Below are 9,989 nucleotides of genomic sequence, written 5' to 3' on the forward strand. Positions count from 1 at the left end.
ATATTGGAGTTAAGTTTGTGGTTAGATTTAGGGTTAAGGTAAGTGTTAGGTATAGGCCAGAAGTTAGGAATAGCTCTATGCTTATTTTTAAGTTAAGGGTTAGCTTTTAGATGTAGGGTTACTATTTGGATTAGGCTTAATTTGGATTAGTGTTAGATTTAAGATTAGGGTTAACATTAGTTTTAGGGTTAGAGTTGGCACCAGAACTAATATTAGGTTTATGGTGAGGATTATTAGTGTTGGGATTTGGGTTAGAGTCAAAGTTAGGACTAGGTTTAATGTTTGTCTTAGGGTTGGGTTTGTAGTAGAGTTAAGGGTAGTGTTTGGTTTAAGACTGGGATAGATAAATAGGCCAATGATGCAAAACTGAAAACACACTTGATTTATAAAAGGTGGCACTGTAGAGTAGTAAGGAAGTATCTTTTTAATGGCAGTCATGGGACAAATGGATACTACAGGGGAAAAATGATTTGGAACCCCTACTTCACATTATTCTTAAAAATCATATTAAATTGGTGTGTAGTCCTAAATGAAAAAACAAAACAAAAACAAAATAGAGATTTTAGAAAACAAGATATTATTTTCCTGACAATGAGGAAGGGAAAAAATTTTAAGATAAGAAAAAAAAAGATTGATAAGTTGTACATGAATAACTGTGGTTAATCCAAAGTCACCATTAAGAGAGTAGAAAGACAAATCACACGTGGGAGATGTTTCAACACATACAGCCAAAATGACTTGTCTTGAGGATAGATAAAGAGCATGTATAAACTAATAAGGAAAAGAAAGACAACCTAAGAGCCAAAAGATTTAAATCGATCCTCAATAACAGTATGCAGACTTGTGAGAGAAGGGAGCAATAGAAACTTTCAAACGCTGCTGGTAAGAGAATAAATTGTTGCAGTCACTTTGGAAAATAGATTGTTGGCATGAGTTCTAGTTGAAGATATATAGGCCTTATGACCAAGTAATGCCATTGGTATAGGGAGCAATAAGGATATAAAATTGTGTACTTATGTACACAGGGACAGAAGTTCATGAATATTTATAGTAGCTTTGTTTTGTTTTTAATAGCCTGAAACTTGGAAATAATCCAAATTGCATCATCGGTAGAACGGATAAACAGAGTGACTGAAAAAAGCCAGACACAATAGAATACCTACAGACTGGATCCCATTTATTAGGGCTCAACAACAAGAACAATTAAGCTACCTTGCTTAGGGTTGCATCCTTAGATAGCAAGGGGGTGATGATAATAAGGTCAGAAGAAGCGGTGATCAGGAAAGTGGGAGACTTCCACAATGTTGGCCATTTCATAATCTGCATAATGAAATATACATAGGTATTTTCTTTACAATAATTTATTAAATTGTATGTTTTGGTGGACTTTTTGGTAAGTATGCTATATATCACAGCCAAAAGGTTAAAAACTGTATTATTTTAATGATTACACTGCATTTCAAGATTTGGACTTACAATATTTTATTTAATGATTTACTTCATTGCTAAACATTTACATTGCCTTCTCTTGTTTCTCCTGCTCAAAACAGTGTTTCTACAGACAAATCTTTATGGATATGTTTTTTACTGGTTTGTCAGAATAAATTCCTAGAAGAAAGACTGGGCCAAGCCATATGGAGTTTTAACATGTTCTTGATATAAAATTTTTTCCAGAAATACTGTGCAAGCTGCATTCCCCATAATGTAAGGATTTCTGAATCATTGCACAATTGCCAGTGTCAAATATCATAGTTTAAACAATACCTGATTGTTTTAATTTGCATTTATTTTACTTCTACCTAGTAAAATGAAACCTTTTTTAAAGTAGAGCATAGTGTTCAGATTGAGGGATCAAGAGTCAAATTGCTGAGATTCAAATTCTGGCTTTAACACTCACTCACTGTATGGCTTTGGGCTTGTTACCTAATCTCTTTGAGGGTCAATTTCCAAACACGTATTAGAGCAAAAGTTGTTGTGATAGTTAAATAAGTTTATCCATGTAATAAATAAAGCACACTTCCTGGCACATTTTAAGTCCTCTGTAAATTAAGTGTGTGTTAGATGAAGAATTGGGGAGACGGAGCCCTGGAGGGAGGAGGGAGCAGTGGAGGAGGCTAGGAAGGAGAGGAGATGGAAGGGAGGGAAAGAGAAAAGAAGGGAGTGATGGAAGGAAGGTGGTTGATGGAGGAAGGGAAAGATGTTTTGGGGGGAGGGAGGAAAGAAAGGAGGAAGATTTGGAGATGGGAAAGTACGGGCTGATGGAGGAAGGTCTGAGGGAGTGATGGATCAAATGATAGAGAGTATGGTAGAGGTTACCAGTTCTCCATTCCTTCTTGACAACTTCTAATCCCTTCAAGAATTCAATTTTCAAAGTTTAAAAAACAATGCGGAGATAAGCTATATTGTTGTCAAGTGCAAATGATCAAGGCTTTGGAGGTGGACAGTCCTGGTTCTATCACCCTTTAGCTATGTACTCTGGGACAAAGTCCTTTCTGAACTACCTGTATAAAATAGAGCTGGTGGCATCTAATGTTCAATGCCTATGTAAGAATTAATTAAGATATGGGACTTCCCTGGTGGTCCAGTGGGTAAGACTCTGTGCTCCCAATTCAGGGGGCCTGGGTTCCATCTCTGATTGGGGAACTAGATCCCGCATGCATGTCGTAACTAAGAAGCCCGCATGCCACAACTAAGAGTTATCATGCTGCAACTAAGAGTCCGCATGCTGCAACTAAATATCCTGCATGCCACAACAAAGATCCCATGTGCCACAACTAAGACCCAGCACAGCCAAAAATAAATAATAAATTTAAAAAAATAAAGTCACAGATCAAAAAAAAAAAAAAGAATTAAGATAGTGTATATGAAGTATATATCTCCAGGCCTGGCTCACAGTATCTCTCCAAAAACGATAATGTTCTCCTTAATGTTGCTGCTAGACAATAGCTCAGAAAGTATTTGAAGTGGCTTAAAATGTTGGCCCTAAAATTAGCAAATGTCAAACATCAGACTGTGATAAAAAAATTCATCATCTATTAAAGGGACATGTGCCTGTAAATGTATGTATGCGAGTGTGTGTTTGTCCATTCAGAGTAGAATGGAACAAAAAGGGTAGATAACATGAGAGAAATGGGAAAGTGCTCATTGACTCATTCTGGGCGTCAGGAAAGTCACGGAAATGCTCAACACTCTCCAGCAGTTGAGCAGAATATGGAGGACACAGTGGCACAGCCTACGGCTGAGAAGGTGAGTAGTCTCTGACCACCATCACCACACCCAAGAAAGAGCTGTGATTACCAAAGCCAAGAAAGTCCAGTGTTAGACTAAGGAGCCCTGGAACATGAGGCCATTTCCCTGAAACATCACATCCAGCAACACAGACCACAGATTAGTCAGGTAACCTCATGGAGACATTATGTTCAATATGGCCATTTGGTTCTGTAAATTCAATCCCAATGCCAAATTCCATGAAAGTCCTTTATTAACCAAGAGTTAGACATAAGGTATACCATGCTCTTTTTCAGTGGTATTCCAAATATGCTCAAGAATAGCCAACTTTAAATAAAAGTGAGTACCAAAAATATGAAAGCAAAGGTCAACGTGTGAGTATAAACAGGGACCTTACTTCACAGTGTCAGTGATGCTAGCGAAATTATTGAATGACTTAGTCAAGCTTGTCAGCCTACCTGCCATTCCTACAAGTTCTATTCATATGTCCTAAAAGCTCATCAAGCCTAATAGAAGAGAAAAGACACCAGGAATGAGGTTACGTAAAAGAAAAAGACAGTGTGCTCTCCAGGGAGCTACAACACAGTCTATTTATGAACAGTGGTAAAGTTATACCATGTGAAATACGCAGTAAATATATAGAAAGTTGACAAGTAGGATAACAGACCTGATAGATGAACTTCTTTCCCATAGTTCAAAACAAGTGATGGCTCTGGGGTCTGCTGAAAATCCTTCTACTTTTTTGGCCTAAAAAAACATCAGGCTCAAATACTCAAATGTTTTCCCTCCTGAGACAAATTACCTCCCTCAGCTATGGTGTGACCTCCCCTTCTCTTAAAACTGGAAAGCTGGTTACTAAGTTAGCTTCCTTTGAACCTGTTTACATGAAAGCTACTTATGAAATAATTTAATCCAGTCAAGCTGATAATAATAGCTTTCAAGATTAAAACACAGTAATAAGAAAAGTGAAATCAAGGGGGATTCATTAGTCTAAAAATGATTTTTATCTGTGCTGTTAATATGCTGTTTGGTCTTAGCTTGCAATGATGACACTTCCTTGAGACGTTAAAGGCTTTCATCTAATGTTCTGCAATTGCTATAAAAAATTTTTTTGCAGTGGTAGTATATGGGTTTGAAGGCATGTGTAGCAAAAGGTGCTTACACTTTATTTTTTTTTCAATTTGGTTGACATTGGAATTTTTAAAAATTTTTATTGGAATATAGTTGATTTACAAGGTTGTGTTAGTTTCATGTGTACAGCAAAGTGAATCAGTTATATATGTACGTTATATCCTTTCTTTTTTAGGTTCTTTTCCCATAAAGGCCATTACAGAGTATTGAATAGAGTTACCTGTGCTATACAGTAGGTCCTTATTAGTTATCTATTTTATATATATTATTGTATATATACCAATCCCAAATTCCCAGTTTATCCCTCCCCCTCCCCCTTATCCCCCGGTAACCATAAGTTTGTTTTCTACATCTGTGACTCTATTTCTGCTTTATAAATAGGCAGATTTGTACCCTTTTTTTTAGATTCCACATATAAATGATATCATATGATTTTTGTATAAATCCTCTGACTTACACCACAGTTGAAGGAGATTTTTAAGATTTTTTCTGATGGTATTAATCCATGAGCTCTATAGACATCTAAACTCTAACTTAATTAGGAATGCAAGCACAAAATAGCATTTGGCTCAGAAGTGAAATGTGTGAAAGTTCTGTGTACACGGGTTTATTTTCATAAACAGAGCTGGCAAAGTCGCTTTTGAGGCAGGAAGACTTTTTTTTTTTTTTTTCATGTGTTTCTCTGCTGCTTCCCCTTGTTCTTCCAGATTCTGTCTCCAGACGAGCCTTTCCACTGATGAATGCTGATTGTGTAAGATCTGAATTGCCAGATAATTGGTACTGTGGTTTGTTAAACTAGCCAAGGTATTTTTTTAAATTTATTTTTATTTATTTATTTTTGGCTGTGTTGGGTCTTCGTTTCTGTGCGAGGACCTTCTCTAGTTGCGGCAAGTGGGGGCCACTCTTCATCGCGGTGCGCGGGTCTCTCACTATCACGGCCTCTCTTGTTGCGGAGCACAGGCTCCAGACGCGCAGGTTCAGTAGTTGTGGCTCACGGGCCCAGCTGCTCCGCGGCATGTGGGATCCTCCCAGACCAGGGCTCGAACCCGTGTCCCCTGCATTAGCAGGCAGACTCCAAACCACTGCGCCACCAGGGAAGCCCCAGGAAGACATATTTGATGATAACAAGGTGATGGGCGATCCTGTCTTTATATGAGCTGTGACCAAAAGCAGAACAAATTCACACACACACACACACACAGATAAAACAGACAGAAGTTTCAGCGTGGAAAGTTGAATGATCTGAATGGGAACACAATTTTCTGAATGGGGGAGGTTGTAGTCTCTGACTCATGAATTCCATCACAAGTGTCCTTTAACAAGTACCAAGATCATTTGTATTCTGGTCTTCCTATGCAAAGGATTGTGTTTTAAATTTTATTGCTATTTTTCATAGAAAAAAAGAAGTGGAGAATAGAGGAAATGAGTGGCTGACTGGTCCCATCTCACTGGAGAAGAATAAACAATATTTGAAGTGAAACCAAATTTCATTTTTCCCTTCAGTCTTTATGTTCCTTAAAACATTTATGCATGTGACCATTCTTATTTCTGCTTTAAAGCGAAAATAGACTATTGTTTATCTTTTATTACTCAGCTAATTTGTAGTGATTTTAGAAAATTCGTGCAATACAGGAAGAAATAAAAAGAAAGTAAAAAGCATCCAAATTCCTCTCATCATCACTCTATTAACGAGTTAACCATTTTCAATATTTTAAAGATCATCTTCCTAGATACGTTTCTAGGTTTAAACAGACAATGTCTATATAATTTACATAAGTGGTATTATACAAAAGGACATGTTTTGTCACTTGCTATTTCACTCATCAATATGCCAACCACATCTATCTAGTTCAATAATACAGACATACCTCATCTTTTTATTATTATTGCATAGTACTCCATTGAATGTATGAGCCATATTTCATTTTGCCAGTCTTTAACTGATAAACACTTAGGTTGTGTCCAATTTCTCGCTATTGCAAATGGTCCTGCTATGAAAGTTTCCAAATGCCTTGATTGCCTTCTGCTTCATTGTCCAAGTTCTTGATCTTTTTAGGCCACTTTATCATGTCATATTAAAATCTCACACCCATCCTCTGAGAGAATACATGCACTGGAGACAGACTAGTGGGTCCAAATCCTAGGACTCTGACTCAATGGCTCTGTAGTTCTGGACATTATTTTGTATGTTTCTGTGTCACAGTTTCTGAGCTATAAAATCAAGATAGTAATATGCACATCCTAAAGTGCTGATGATCAAATAAAATAAACCATTTATAATGCAGAGCATATGTGCTCAATGTATTGCAACTACTGTAATTATTGTTAGCTTCTCATTCACAGTCTCTGAAAAACACATCTGAAAACCATTTCCCATGTCTTCACAATCTTCCCTACTCAAGATTTCCAAATTACATCTTTCACCCACTTGCTTCTTCCAGGCTTCATTTCAGGTTCTAAAATTCCTGGAAGTCATTTATGCTGGATGTTCTAATGTCGAAGAAATTCTATACAGATAAAACTGTCACCAAATGACCATGGCACAAATCCTTGGAGTCATATTTTATAGCTCCTTCTCCTGTAGGCATGTTCAGTCACTCACAAATTCCTTCCAAGTGCTCATGTTTCCTCCATGCCCTCCATACCCATCTCTCTGTCCAGCGCCCTATTTCCAGCCCAGGTCAGACCCTGGTGGGCTCACACTCAGACAATGAATTTAAAACCTCTTTTAGGGGAACAATGCTTTCCTCAAATGACGTGTCAAATGGAAGTCCAGTACAGTAGGCAAGTCGAACCATTGCTGCTGCTACTGAGTCAGGATCTAGAAACCTGGAATGCCCCCCCTTTCCCTTTCATCTTCTCCAGATGTCCCCCCAAATAAATGTGCTAATCACTGCTATGGAGACAGGAATTCCCCTCCCAGTTGCCACTTGCTTTTCCTCCAAGCTCTTCTGCGAACAGGAGAAAATATAATCAATGTAAAAATATTGCCCTGGTCATGGCATTCCCCTGACCGAAACTATATGCATAGTTCCTTGCAAATTTCCTCACTAACATTCAAGTCCCTCCTACAAAATGTAAATTTAGCCCCAAGAAATCTATCAATTGGTGTTTGCCAATGTAGCCAAAGGGGAATCCACGCCGCCATCTTATTCTTGCACATCCTGAGTGGGGGTCGACGCCCTCAAGGGCTTGCTTCCCTCCACCCACATATTCTGACACCCCACGGAGTCTTCGGGAAATTGTTAAACTCTGCCTCCTTCATGTTGCTTCCACAATCATTATGAGGCTGCCTCTTAGATTTGAGCCCCCTTTTCTCTGACCTGTGGAAGTAGCATGTATTTCTGGATATTATCTCAATCACCTTTTTGTATGAGAATGTGTTATATTTTCTAAAACTGGAGCCTCATGCATGTTTGGATTTCAGTCATAGTAGCTGATATCCCTGGAAGCAATGTGCTCCCATAAGGCAAAATTTAAGATGCTATGAAGGATTTTAGGGCTATGAATATCACTACTGGGCACTTTACTTTCTATTTGTCACCAACAATCTCTCTTTGGGGCTAACTATTCAGTCCCTTGTCACACTCTATTGCCACTATGGTTACACCACTGTGAAAATAAACATTTGGTTTTCTTTCATTGGGAAAAGTAATGCGTTTATATAATAAAAAATACAAATAGTTTCCAAAAGTTATACAATAAAAATATGTCCTTCTCACCCCAAAGCCCTTGTCCCTTAGTTCTGTTTGAAGGCTTCCACTGTTAAAATTTCTTAGTGGTCATCTCACAATCATAATTTGACTGTGGATGAAAAGCTTCCATTCCACTGTAAAATTATGTTTCATTTCTCTGTACAACCTCCTTCTCATCCATGAGGATCACTGCAATCAAAAAACAAAATCTCATCCATACTCCCCAGTGAGGCATCTCCCCAGTTTTGACATTTGTTAATGAGCCTCATTAACCCTTTAACTAGACTCAATCTCCTTCTACTCCCAGTTTAATGTCAGATCAGCCCTACTATAGCCTCCACTCCCCAAACACCTAGAAGAAAACTTTTGACACTAGGATGCATAACTAACAAGAGCAAACCCCATTAAAATGAGCTCATCCATGAAAAAAAGTTTCTTATTCTGTATTTAGAAATGAAGGAATATGAAAAAGGCTTTCTTGACCTGCTTGTATATAATTTAGAAGTTCTAGATAAGAGAAAGTACAGAGGAACTATGGGCAAGTGAAACACTAGGGCAGGGTTACTTTAAAGCAACCAGTGATGGGAAATTCTGGCTGAGTCAGGATCTCTGGATCAGGTTCAGGAAAAACACAATAAAACTCCCCATAGCTTGTATGGATGCACCTACCTCTTCCCACATACACCAATCAAAGAGATTCCATGACCAGTTTCTGAAAGAACTGCCATCCCAGGCCACATACCTTCTCTGCTTGGTATATGAATGAAAAGGCTGGATTCACAAACGTCCACTTGCTGAAACTATAGGAAGGTGGGCTCTAATCACAAACTGGCCCAAACTGCTTTGGTTTTGAGATAATTCAGTCGGCCAGAAATGGATGAGCTGAATAACCATCAACTGGGTTCCTGACAACTTCAGTGAACCAGAAATTTTATTTCTCCAATAAATTTAAGCAATCTATGCTTGCTCTTCTGTAACATGAAGAGGTTGAATAAGACAATCTCCAAGGTCCTTTAAAGCTCTAAAATACTATTAACAACATTATGTCAAGTGACTGGACAACAGTTATATAATAGGTATTTACCCTACTGAATTTATAATCAAATGTAACTCACATTATGGAAGTTTAAGGATTCAGTTCTGAGGAGACTTGGAGGTCAGCTGTCAGATTGTTGAAAGTATTGCTAAAACAACATGGTTTAGCTCAGTGCTTCTCAAAGTGTGGTCCACAGACCAATAGCATCAACATACTAGGGAACAAATCCTCAGGGTTCACTCTAGCCATACTGAATCAGAAATTCTCGGATTGGGATGCAGGAATATATATTCTAACAAGTTCTCCAAGTGATTTTTTATGCTCACTTAAATTTGCAAAGCAATGCTCTACAATGAAGTAAAAACATGGGCTATGGACTTTCGCCTAGATTTGAACACCAGCTTTGCCTCCTATGAGCCAGAATCCAGGGTAAGTTCCTTAACCCCTCTGAGTTTCTGTTTCTTCACCTACAAAGTGGCGATAATAATAACTTACAAGGTTGTATAGGGATAAAATGAGATAACATGTTAAACAACTGGCACATAATCAAAAAAAATGTAAAACTCCCTTCCTGATTGAGAAGAAATTTCAAGAAGGAATTCACAAGTATTCTTCTTGGAAAATGGATTTTACAAACCTTAGGGAAACAAACGTCGAGAGCCTTTGGAGGGTAAAACCAATTACCCAATAGAAATATGCATTTTGGGCGTTCTAGGTAGTTTCACCTCTCATAGGGCACACCCTAGGAAGAAATCTCTGAGACTGTTGGTCTCCTGCTGAGTGGTGCAGAGACCATGCCCCAGAGTGGGCTACACACTAGATGATACATTTGACAGAAAAGTTGACGTGGATGACAGCAAACATATATAAATAGCTGCCTATGATGCCAGCTGTCAGGT

At 38.2% G+C, this 9,989-nt stretch overlaps 1 long non-coding RNA gene across 2 annotated transcripts in view; it reads right to left on the reverse strand.

Annotated features, from left to right (window-relative positions):
* Window positions 1-9,989, reverse strand: part of LOC309612909 — a 176,957-nt gene that overhangs the window by 81,363 nt on the left and 85,605 nt on the right. The gene's annotated exons all lie outside the window — the stretch shown is intronic.

This window comes from Balaenoptera borealis (genome assembly GCF_965194805.1).
Source record: "Balaenoptera borealis genome assembly, chromosome: 16".
Lineage (NCBI taxonomy): Eukaryota > Metazoa > Chordata > Mammalia > Artiodactyla > Balaenopteridae > Balaenoptera > Balaenoptera borealis.